Source organism: Ptychodera flava, chromosome 12, assembly GCF_041260155.1.
Source record: "Ptychodera flava strain L36383 chromosome 12, AS_Pfla_20210202, whole genome shotgun sequence".
Taxonomy (NCBI): Eukaryota; Metazoa; Hemichordata; class Enteropneusta; family Ptychoderidae; genus Ptychodera; species Ptychodera flava.
The window spans coordinates 11,295,705-11,307,451 of NC_091939.1; positions in this window are offsets into that span (position 1 = coordinate 11,295,705).

Here is an 11,747-nt window from a genome sequence, read left to right on the forward strand (position 1 = left end):
TCTCAGGAGTCCATTTTGGTCCACTTCGGATCATGTTATGTATGTCATTTTCCCCCCACACTCATCATGACATGAGTTTAATTAGTCTGGAACATTCTCAACTTTGTGTAAAAATGGGAAGCTTTAAATAGATACTACTACTACTGTGACTACTACTACTTCGGTGCTTCAAATTTTATCAGATTTATTTAAAAACTGCTGAGGTCAATATCAAAGCATGTATGTAAAACATGCTGATTACAAGGAATTTGTTACAAAAGAAAGATGTATCCATGAAAAAGCACAGATGTGAAAATGATGTAAAGAAATCCTCATACAACCCGGCCTACTTCATCATTAAGATGTATGTTGACAGACAAGAAAATGCCGAAATTTTAAATTGATAAACACTGCATTATTGAAGTAGTCATGAGCAAACGGATGGAGGAAGTCCATCTGATTAAAATCAGGTGTAGAGTACGGCGACGTCTTCTTATGCGTACGCGGTATTCTCTCGCTGTCGCTGTCGTCTCTCACTACGCGACAGCGAGAGAATACCGCGTACGCATAAGAAGACGTCGCCGTACTCTACTTCTGATTTTAATCAGATTGGAGGAAGTCGTTCCTATATTAGGCTATTTCCATACTGAGTTCATCATGCACACTGTAAAGTTCACTATGGTTCGAAGCGAGACTACATAAATGTCCTGTGAGAAAATTAACCTGGAATGTAATCCGCGTTTGTGTAATGAGTTAAGAAATGCTACGACCCTACAAAAACAGTAAAATACCTACGTGTTGTATACAAATAGCAAAGTATTTGGCAAAGCTGCACTATAAGTAACTATAAATAAATATCGGCGATTTCACAGACCCGGCGTGCCGTGGCACAAGGCTAGTCATTGTAGTATCGTCTAGAGTCCGGAAATTGCCGATAAATATTCTGTAAGTATAGGCGATTTCACAGACGCAGAGTGCTGAGTCCAGTGTCGATCGGCGATTTCACAGTAATCCCGAAATCGTCGATATGTCAAACTTTGATACTAGATGGAAAATATCCGATTTTAAAAAAAATGTTCAAAGTCACGCCGTCATGGACAAGAATGCCGTTTTGGCACCCCACTTCACACATTGTGACCTTTTTAGTCGAACAGATTTTGCTTGGAACCACTCTTTCCACATTGAACAACAGCGGCATCTTGTAAATGTAGTTGTACCATGGAGGTGGATGGTTGAACTTTAATAGTTGTGAAAGTTGAACTAGTTATATGGAGTTTAACTTAGGCACACGCCTCTGAACAATGTACATGGACACAAAGTTCTAACTGCTTCAAATGACCCGTTCCCGTGTAGGATTTATTGAACTAGTACGTAACTTATTTGAGAAAGTTGGGAAGATAGAGCACAGGATTTATTGAACTAATTAAAATGCGTAGTTGAACTTCGGCAAAAGTATCTCTCTTTATTCACCAAGAGTTATATATTGTCATGAAAATTACCCACCCCTTTCAATCCCATAAACTAGTCCTACGAGTATGGCAAGAGTGTCCGGCTTTGGCTCCGGAGGCAGTGAAGGCTACCCGTAAGCATGCTCATTCAGCTCCCTCACACCTGTCGGCCACCCCTAAAATGTAATGGTACAAGTCGGCTGGGTACAGAGTTCAACGACGGCGGTCCAGTTCGAATTGACTTCGCGCCTGAGTCATTAAACTGTCATTTTTCAGCTGCAAGGAGTAAAGTTGACCATCGATAGGAGTTACAAGGGCTCTAACATTATCCGGGAGCAGGATTATAGTGAAATTTGCACACGGTAAGGCGAGATTCTCTAATAATGCGGCCCCGTGTGTGCCTTGACCATGCAGTGTAGATCCGCACTGCAGCTTTTACACTAGCAGGTATAGGGAGAAATTGTAGCCCTGGTTGGGGCAAGGCGCGAGCCGCACGACAGAAGCCCAATCCCCACCAACCAAGGGCTACAATTATTGCAGCTACGGATAAGCTTTTTATCATCCTCGTTTCTACTGTAGCTTTTGGGTCCCTTGACCCAGCATTTGACCCAAGGGTTATTTGTTTTGCTCAGTTTAGGGAGCCGATTTTGCTGCAGAGTCTTGCCAAATTATTGGTTTGAAAGTTATGATCCACATTTAAGTAAAAATATAGACCAGTAGGCGGGCTTTGGATAAAATAACCACGAACACGTTGAAATATGTTTGCGTTGAGACCGACATCGCGACAGGAACACCTCTTGTCATCACTGTCCAGTACGCCCGGTGCTCATGTCGTCTGCACAGCTGAAGAGTGCGGCTTGATCGACTGCATCACGACTTTTATGAATTAACCGCTATATGACAAGTTTCATGTTGACAAGGTTTAATACCGATGTACTGAATTATATCGAGTATAGCCAAAATGAGCCACAAAAATCCGACTATACTTCTGAAAATACACGACAGCGAAGAGATGCACACACCACACTTTACGATTTGTAGTGACTCAGAAAGTTCGTGATCCTGTTCCTTGTAAGTTTTTGACACAAATCATATTACGTAAAGATACTCCCACGAAAGACAAACTCGTTTAATTAAGTTTAGTCATATTTAGGCAAGCCAGTGACAAAAATATACGATCAGACGATGTAAATACCTTTGAAATGGTTTATTCGTATATTGCAACAAAATGTACACAGTAATCAGTATATACAAGTTACGAAGCTGTACTCACTTCAAGTATTCCCTAATCCGCTCACAAATTCCTTTCTAAGATGATAAATTCGGCATATTGGACGTGTTAGGAAGGACATGGATAATTCTTGAAGATTAACTGACTGGCACAACTACGTATACAAATGTACATCCACGTTGCATTCGTACAACTTCAGGCGAGGCCGTACAGATATCTGTAGATTTCCTCCAGTCCGGGAGCTGCGCGAGGTCGATTTTGACCGGATTTTGGTGGGCCTCGTAACTTTAATGAAGGGCTGTGAGTATTTTTCAAAGCTGAAAAATTACTCACTTTACACACTCCAGCCTATATTTCACATTTAATTCGGTATTTCATATAAATATTAACATCCTTCAAATTATGGAAACCCGGATTGACATCTTAATAATTAAATCGTTTAATTTGAAATTTTACCACAACCACCCAGTGAAGTGGAATGGCCCAAAAGCGGAATAATATCAACAAGTGAAACGGTTGCCATCACTCCTTCGCAACCAACTTTCTATATGAGTACGGCGCGAATAATGAATAAAGAAGGGCCTATTTCTGTCGATTTCGTATCGAGTATCGAAATGCCGCCAGGGAAATGATCAAAACCAATGTATGCATGTATGATAAAGGGGTTATTATACATAATGCGTTTGCATTTTGGACACATCACTCGAATACAATACGATATCGACCAAACTGCGTATCTGCGTTTTCCGCCGTACGTAACAGCTCCGTTGTTTGTCCTTAGGTGAAGGTTAAATGACAAGCTTCACTGAAGCTTAATCCCAGCTAGGCTTGATTTAAGATTTGGTAATAACCCTGTTCCAAGCTTTGGACACAATCCTTATTTCAAGATTTGCAAACAAGATTGGATTAATCTTTATCGACGACAAGCTTGGCCGAAGAGCACTGGCAAACCTTCACCCAAGCTTAGAATACCGCCAAGCTTGGACTAAGGTTCTGCACAATCGCGTGTGTAGCAAACATTCTGCCGTTCGCACGGCGCCGGCACTGTGCACGGTCTCCACTGAACAGGTAGTGAGCGCGTGGCGTGACAGCGATGTCGCGCGCGCGACGACTGTTGACATGGCAACTCTAAAGGTCTCACTCAACTCACTGTCTTTCTATCCACAGAGGGACTGTGGGTAAACTAACAAAATGGCATCCCCTCTCCGCGCGAGCTCCGCGGAGCTCGCGCGGAGAGGGGACGCCATTTTGTATTTTTCGATCGTCGTACGGCACGGAACTGAGCAGTTTTTGATCGGTACAGTTGTAATAGCATATTGCACCTTAAAATCTTCCTTCTGTATGACGACTTTTGTATCCCGGTGTCTTTCTTCTTGGGTTTCATTGAGATATGGACGACTTGCAGCGATGTCGCGCGTGATGTTGACATCTTCGTCGTATACTTTACGAATGAAACCTGTTCACATAAACATTCTGATATTTATGCGCAAGCCGTAATAAAGTAAAGCCTCAGAATTTAAGGTTTTTCGTTCTATTAGTAAATATTCCCTAAAATTATGGGCATGGGTATATGATAAATCGGTTATTACCCAATACCGCCTGTTCCTTGTGCCGTATCAGCATTCGTGTCATTTGTGCTGCGTCAGACACTCGACTTCGTCTCGTGTCTGACGCAGTACAAATGACACGAATGCTGATACGACACAGGAACAGGCGATATTGGGTAATAACCTCTAAATATCCCTAATTAGCAAAGTTCATTAAATATGCAAAATAGGAATTGGCTGAAGTTAAAATGCTTAATGACTTTCGATAATGTTAAATCATAGTATCTTCAATATACATAGCAAGTTTGGTCAATTTTGATCAATTCTAATCAGATATATAGACCTAATTAGGAAAGTTCATTAAATATGCAAATTAGCAACCATCTTTCATGTCACCCCTTAATGGTTCCCACTGCTGATATATCTTGGTGTGATTAGCTTTTGTAGCAAATCTTATTAAATTGTGTGCAGTCGTTTTAATGTATATCCGTTTTTTCTAAAATCATTAATTATGCAAATGAGCAAAAAGTATGCAAGCCACACCCACCAAAAACTAATCACTTCTTGCCATTTGCCAACTGAATCTATGTACCAGATTTGATTCTGATCTGATCAGCCGTTTTTGAGATATCGGACCAACAGACAGACAGACAGACAGACAGACAGACATCGCTGCGACATATGCCCCCGTGTGTGAACACGTGAGCAAAAATTGGGTTTTTCCATTCTCCCAGACGAGGGTAGGGCTCGTTTTGATCAGAACTCCCTTCTACTAGTGGATTTCCGTTTTTCTTCGAGTAGTCTTCGTCAACATTCCTCTCATAGTACTAGCTGTCCCTGAAAATATTTGTCGTTGTTGCCGAGACAAATGCAGCATCCGGCTTTCTTAGAAAACCAGCTCCTTTTAAATTTCCTTAGGATATCCTGGTTCCGGGGAATTTGTGTAAAATTTCTAATATTAAATAAAAGACGAGAAAAACCTTTTCCGTGTTCATAAAATCCGAAATCTGCAAGTTTCATTCTTCATGCACCTTATGATTAAATCTCAGACATTTCCGTCAATTAAAATAGCCCCTGATATGCTTTATTAAACTCAAGTGACAATATGCTTTCCAGATTGCAAATAATTAATGAGAAACCTTTCACTCTATCATATTAAATTTCACAATTCAAAATACCTTAAAACCTGCATTGCCTTAAGAAACTTGGATCTCACCACCCATTTTCACAAACTGAACGACTGTCTTCTTGCATTTCGAGTATGACATAAAACTGTTTTGCTGAGGAGGAATTCAGTCGGAAACACTAAGCTATTTCCTCTAATGTAATTTCTTCAAATACCACGATGCATCAAAAAGATGCACATACTTGAAGGTGAAAAGACAAGTACAAAACGTAAACATGCCGTCTCTGACTTAAGAAGTCAATTAAATACGAGTTAATGGCTTAGCATTCCTATCGGAATTCCTCGGATTGTGCGAAGTTCTTACTATGTTTATCTGGAAAATTGCTACATTTAACCTTGACGCCTACCGTCTACCGGACACGCCACATGTACACAGATAAACTCATCTCTCTCTCTCTCTCTCTCTCTCTCTCTCTCTCTCTCTCTCTCTCTCTCTCTCGTTTGACAGATCACTGTTCCATAATACTGTTTAAACTGAGCAAACCATTCCAAGCCTCTTCGTTCTAGGATTCTGTTACTGGGCCAATGTGACGTCACAGCAACGTTGATTTTACGATTCTCATGTTCAGATTTTTGACATCAGCATGGCTCTGAACCTAACAAGTGTAAGATGGTTTTTGACTTCCTTCAAAGAAGGGTAATCACTCTTAAAGGAGCTTGTAATCTTCAATCAGTTTCCTAGGAATGCTAAGTAGTTGTGAAGTGGCTCTCTTAAAATGACCGGTTCCTGATGCCAAAATAATGAAGAACGATTCTACTGTGTGACTAGCTGTTTCTCGCAAAACTGATAATATTCAGTTGATAAAATCCTTGATCAGATAATATGGGAACGAGATCGTATCTTTCAATTTGTGACCTTTAACTGAAAATTCCTCAAGAATGCATTATGTAGCTAACGCCTGAACTAGTTGTTTTTTAACTTTCAGTATCAGATCGAGAATTTACTGACTTTTCACCTCGGAGCCGGCGTTGTGCTGCTGTCTCAAAACTGTTTGTTTGTCCGTGTATCTGTCTGCCTATTCCTCCGTCTGTAGATATGGTTTCAATGATAAACTACTGATCAGGTTCAGCTGAAATCGGTGTGGTGCAGTCACCGAATATATATATATATATATATATATTCTGAAACCTGTCCTGCGGGAAGGTAATTTTCTGAAAATATGTCCTAGGGAGGGTCAAATTTGCGAATTTTACATTTTTAAAGTGAACACAAATTATCTATATTCTAATATATCGGTAACAGAAACGTGTATAATGTAATGAGAACTGCCAATAGTTAAAGGAAACTTTCAACTTGCAACGGCTCAGAACTTTATTATTAATAATTTCACTTGAAATTGTGAGCACTTTGCCTAAAGAACTAATTGAACGTTCATTACAAGTGTAGTACGATAAAGTTTAGTGGAAATGGTATGTAGATTAGTAGGGTGACTTCATTTATGTACATACATACAACTGGTAACAAAACTTGCATTTGTACTATTTGTTGGGTAATTTTCTCAGCCAAGTGAAAACATCATTCTCTCTCAAAGCAATCGTCCCATTGCATTAACACCTGGTTTGTTGGTTTGTATGGATGGCATCGTAGAAATAATGAAAAGATTGGCATTTGCAAATTTTTCGGTAAACTTTCACGGTATTAATCATCATGTGCTCATAAAACCATCGCCAAGGTCACTCTCAAAGTAGGAATACAATTTCCTAGAGATTGTATCATCAATAATTGTTTACACAATGATCAAAAATTTAAAAGTGAATTTGAAGGAGTGTCCATATGTTTGTTGAAACATCATTTGAAGTATGGTTCATCAATACAAGTAGACTGTGTTTTGGCTGCCATTTTTAGTTGGTCATCAGCAGTGCCAACATCCGCTTGTTTTTCGTCAGGCCTTGAATAAATACTAGAAATGAACACATTAGCTCAAGAGGGGTCGGTTTTTGCAACGATTGACAATGAACCTGTATCATATCGAGAAGTTTTTTCGAGGGTATCTGCTTGAACTGGTTAACTTCCCGAATGAACGTATTTGAGTAAGAGCGCCCTCTGGACCAAGATAACATTAGAGTGTCTAAGTGCAACTTTAGTCTATTGGAAATCGTTCAGATCTCAAATCTCAATAATCGCAAAAAAATAGCATAATAGTTTTAATCGCTCTGCATACGGTGATACTCTGTCGAACTGATGTAAATTTGCCATCGGTTGGTTGTGGAATTCGAAGCAGTGTGGTTTGTACAAAGTAAAGATGGCATTTGGAACTGAAGAGTATACAAAGGGAATAAAAATGCTACATGTCCTTGGTCCTTCAGTATTGGTGATTTAGGGAAGTCTAATAATCCTTACAATGCGGGATAGAACATGTGTAAAATATCTTAATAGATTAGGTAAAATGAATAATGATAGCTGTACCAGAGTTATATTCTTGTCAACGCAAAAATAGGGTAGAATTGTAGAATTGGCCGAAATACGTGCACAATGACAATGTTCTTATAGAATAATGGGCTGCATTATATCCATAATCCAAACCTTCAATACCCGATGATGGTTGAAATAATTTGAAGCTATCGGTGACAACAATGATATTATGTCATTCTTGCGAAATATTGAAACATGCGTGAAAGAAGAGGACAGAGTCGGGAATTGAAAACCATGGCGGTAAATTGTCAATTTGACCATCGCGACATCTCTCTGTCTTTTAGTGCGTTCCAACGCTTATGATCAAGAAGGGAATAAGCTTCGGTTGGATAATCATAAGGGGACTCATCCGACTGGATGGTGCAATTTTTGTCCTAGCAATTGAAGACATATATCATTTTCATTTTCTCTTTCCATGTAAACATCATACTGACACCAGAAAAACATTTTACCTGCATTTGAACGCTGTAATTTCTAGATGTGATTATACAATAAATAAATAAATTTCATTCTTGGAGTCTTAATTTTAGGTTCCACATGTTTTCTAGCAATGCCCTGGGGAAATACAGCATAATCTAGGGGAATCGGTTTCAAGGGCTACAAAAAACGATGGACTCCGTTCTGAATGAGAGAAGCGCCCTCAACGATGCATAAGCCGGTTGATAGTTTTCACGGTGACTGTGCTTGTTTCTTTCTGTTTGCTTTGTAATCTTCGTGATGTGTATTGCAATCCTTTTGATCGCGCGATCTTCTTGTAAAATCGTTTTTAAAGTCTTGACTAAATGAATTTATGAACTGATACTCGAAAACGCGACCCATTGTTTGGGATTTCTGGTCAAAATTTTGGGAATATTTTATGGTCATATACGGTTATTCTGATTCAGATTCAGGTGCACTCATGGTGCACGTTTATTTGTATTTCAAGGCCACCGGCCCATATACAAAGTGGGTTAACTTGGAAAATGGAAATACATATTTGCACAGAGGAGTGAAAGGCAAGAACACCAACAACAGCGCACGAAAAACAAAGAAACATCGTTCTTGCATACATTACTTGCTGGCTCAAAATTTAGCGAATACATGCAAAACCGGCACATTTTAGGCATTTCTTAAACTTCCCTCTCTAAGTTTAAATGCCTTATAAACAAAATTACAGAGATTGAGTATCTTTGTTGACCTTTTTTCTCTCATAAGTGTCAAAAACTTATGGAAGTGAGGATCTCTAACGACAATTTCTGGTAAGTATTGTTTTCTCAGGCTGTCATATAAAGGGCATACTAGCAAAAAGTGGTATTCGTCCTCAACTTGACCTCCAGGACACAACTTACATATCCTTTCTGTGGGGTCAATGTTGTGATGTCTCCCTTCTTCTATTGCAAGTGGTAAAACACAACAACGAAAACAAGCAAATAATCTTAAAATTTCATGATTGTAGTTACTCAAAAGATACTTTTCAGGTTCAAGTAATGACTTGAATTGTACATAAGTACGCAACTTGGGTTTTGAGGCACAATATCCTGACCACTGCTGTTTCAAAATATCGGAAACTCTTGTTTCAAATGAATGAAAGAAAGCTTCTTTGTTGCCTATCTCTTGATTTATCCAAACATTACCAAAGCCATATGAGTAAAGAATGTGTTTGACAGAAGTAGCCCAAGTATGTCGTCCAAGGTTGTCAAGGTTACGTAACATTAAATATGATTGCCTTGGCAGTCTTTCCCTGGGCATTTCGATCAGCTTAACCCAATACGTATGAATCGCTTCATAGTGTGATAATATACAGGTAGGCGACCACATCCCCCTATTACGGCTTCATTTGTGGTATGACTTGGGACCCCTAACAGTTTCCTACACCAGGAACGTTCTACTTTTTCTAAAACATCATAAAACTGGAATCCCCAAATCTCAGAACCGTAACACAGGATTGGCAAAATCATGGCATCAAACAGTTTGAAGTGAGAGTGATATGAAAAAAAATCAAGTTTCCATCTTGCAACAGATAACAAATCATAGCTTTACTAGATTGATTGGCTAAAGTATGCACTGCTTTAGACCAAGAATTTCGAGAGGAGAGAAGTAAACCTAAATATTTATAGTAAGTAACGACATCGATTTGTGTGTTCCCAAAATGCCACTTTTCCCAACGAGCATTGTGCCCTCCTTTTCGGAATATTACAATCTTTGTCTTGTCCAGATTCACTTTCATACGCCACTTATTACAGAACTTTGAAAGTATGTCTATGAGATATTGTAAATTTCTAACAGAGTCTGAAAATATAACAATATCGTCCGCATATAATAATGAAAAAAGGTTGTACATGTCTTGAGTTAATTGTATACCCATTTTTCCTGATGCTATGAACAAGGAGTTAAGTTCTTCTATGAAAATACTGAACAACAGAGGACTAAGGATGCAACCTTGTCTAACACCGGCTGGACAGTGAAAGTATTCTGTAGTTACATTACCAGCCCTGACACAAGATTTGATGTTACTGTACATTGAGTGAAGGATATTATACATATTGCCCTTGACACCAGAGAGAATTAATTTATACAGCAAAAGTGAATGGTTCACACGATCGAAAGCCTTGGAGAAATCTACAAATAAACAGTAAAATTTGCCACGTCTAATGCTCAGGTATTTTTGTATAATAGCGTGTAGAACAAAGATGTTATCTGTAGTACAATGGTTCTTTCTGAAGCCAGCCTGACAATCTGAAATGATATTTACGTTATCAGACCACTTAGTTAATCTGTCATTCAGGATCGCAGTAAATATTTTTCCTAATGCGTTGAGAAGAGAAATACCCCTATAATTGTTCACATCTTTTCTGTCATCCTTTTAAAGAGTGGGATAACAATAGCGATAGTCCATTCTGAAGGGAAAATTCCAGACTCAAAAATACAATTAAAAGCTCAACAAGTAAAGGTAGAATAATGTCTGAGGCATACTTGTAGAACTCATTTGGAAGGCCATCTGGACCTGGGGCTTTACCTGATTTTAATTTTTTCAGACATTTTAACACCTCATTTTCACTGATAGGACTATTTAAAATATTATTCGATTCATCATCGTCATCATCATCATCATCATCATCACCACCCTCAGGCTGGTTGTTACCATTTGTAAAATGGTTAATAGCCTCTTCTACAGTTCTGAGAAAATCCAAATCTCCTGACTCAATATCATAACACTCTTCATAAAGTGACTTATAAGTAATTATACCATGCATCAATACTGATCTCATCGGAAGCGTTACCTTTACATTTCAATAAAGATTTTAAAATTGACCAAAACTCACCACAATTATTTTGAGAGGCTTCCTGAAACTGTTTACGTATCGACTCCTGGAATTTTTTCTTTGAGAGTTTACATGTTTGTTTGAAGTGTTTCTTTGCATTTTTGTAATCATTTAAGGTTTCCATAGAACTATTTTTTCTAAACAACTTCAATTTGTCATGAGCAGCACGTTTTGCTCGTTGACAAGAAACACCAAACCAAGATGGCTGGTAAGATTTGCGATCATTCCGTCGACTGTACTGACAGCGACCATCCGCACCTGCTGTCTTTAGTGCCTCATTTAGAGTAGAAATAGCTTGAGAAATGTTTGAAATATTGTGGCGGGCATTCTCTAACATGCACAATACAGATGGGGAGGTAAGATTTTCCTTGAAAGTTTCTCTACATTTTTCCGACATGCGGAAACGAACACAGTCGGGGATAGCATTATCAGTACACACTTTGGACTGAACGCTCACATCTTTTAAACAATGCAATTGACAGAGAATCAGAAAATGATCCGAGTCGATTCTCGACAAAACCTCGAAATCATTTAAATAAGAAAAACACTGAGCAGAGAGTATGATATAATCCACAACACTACAGCCGTTTGAAGTGACACAGGTAAAATTGCCTGGATTGTCATTGGCTGTTCTACCATTA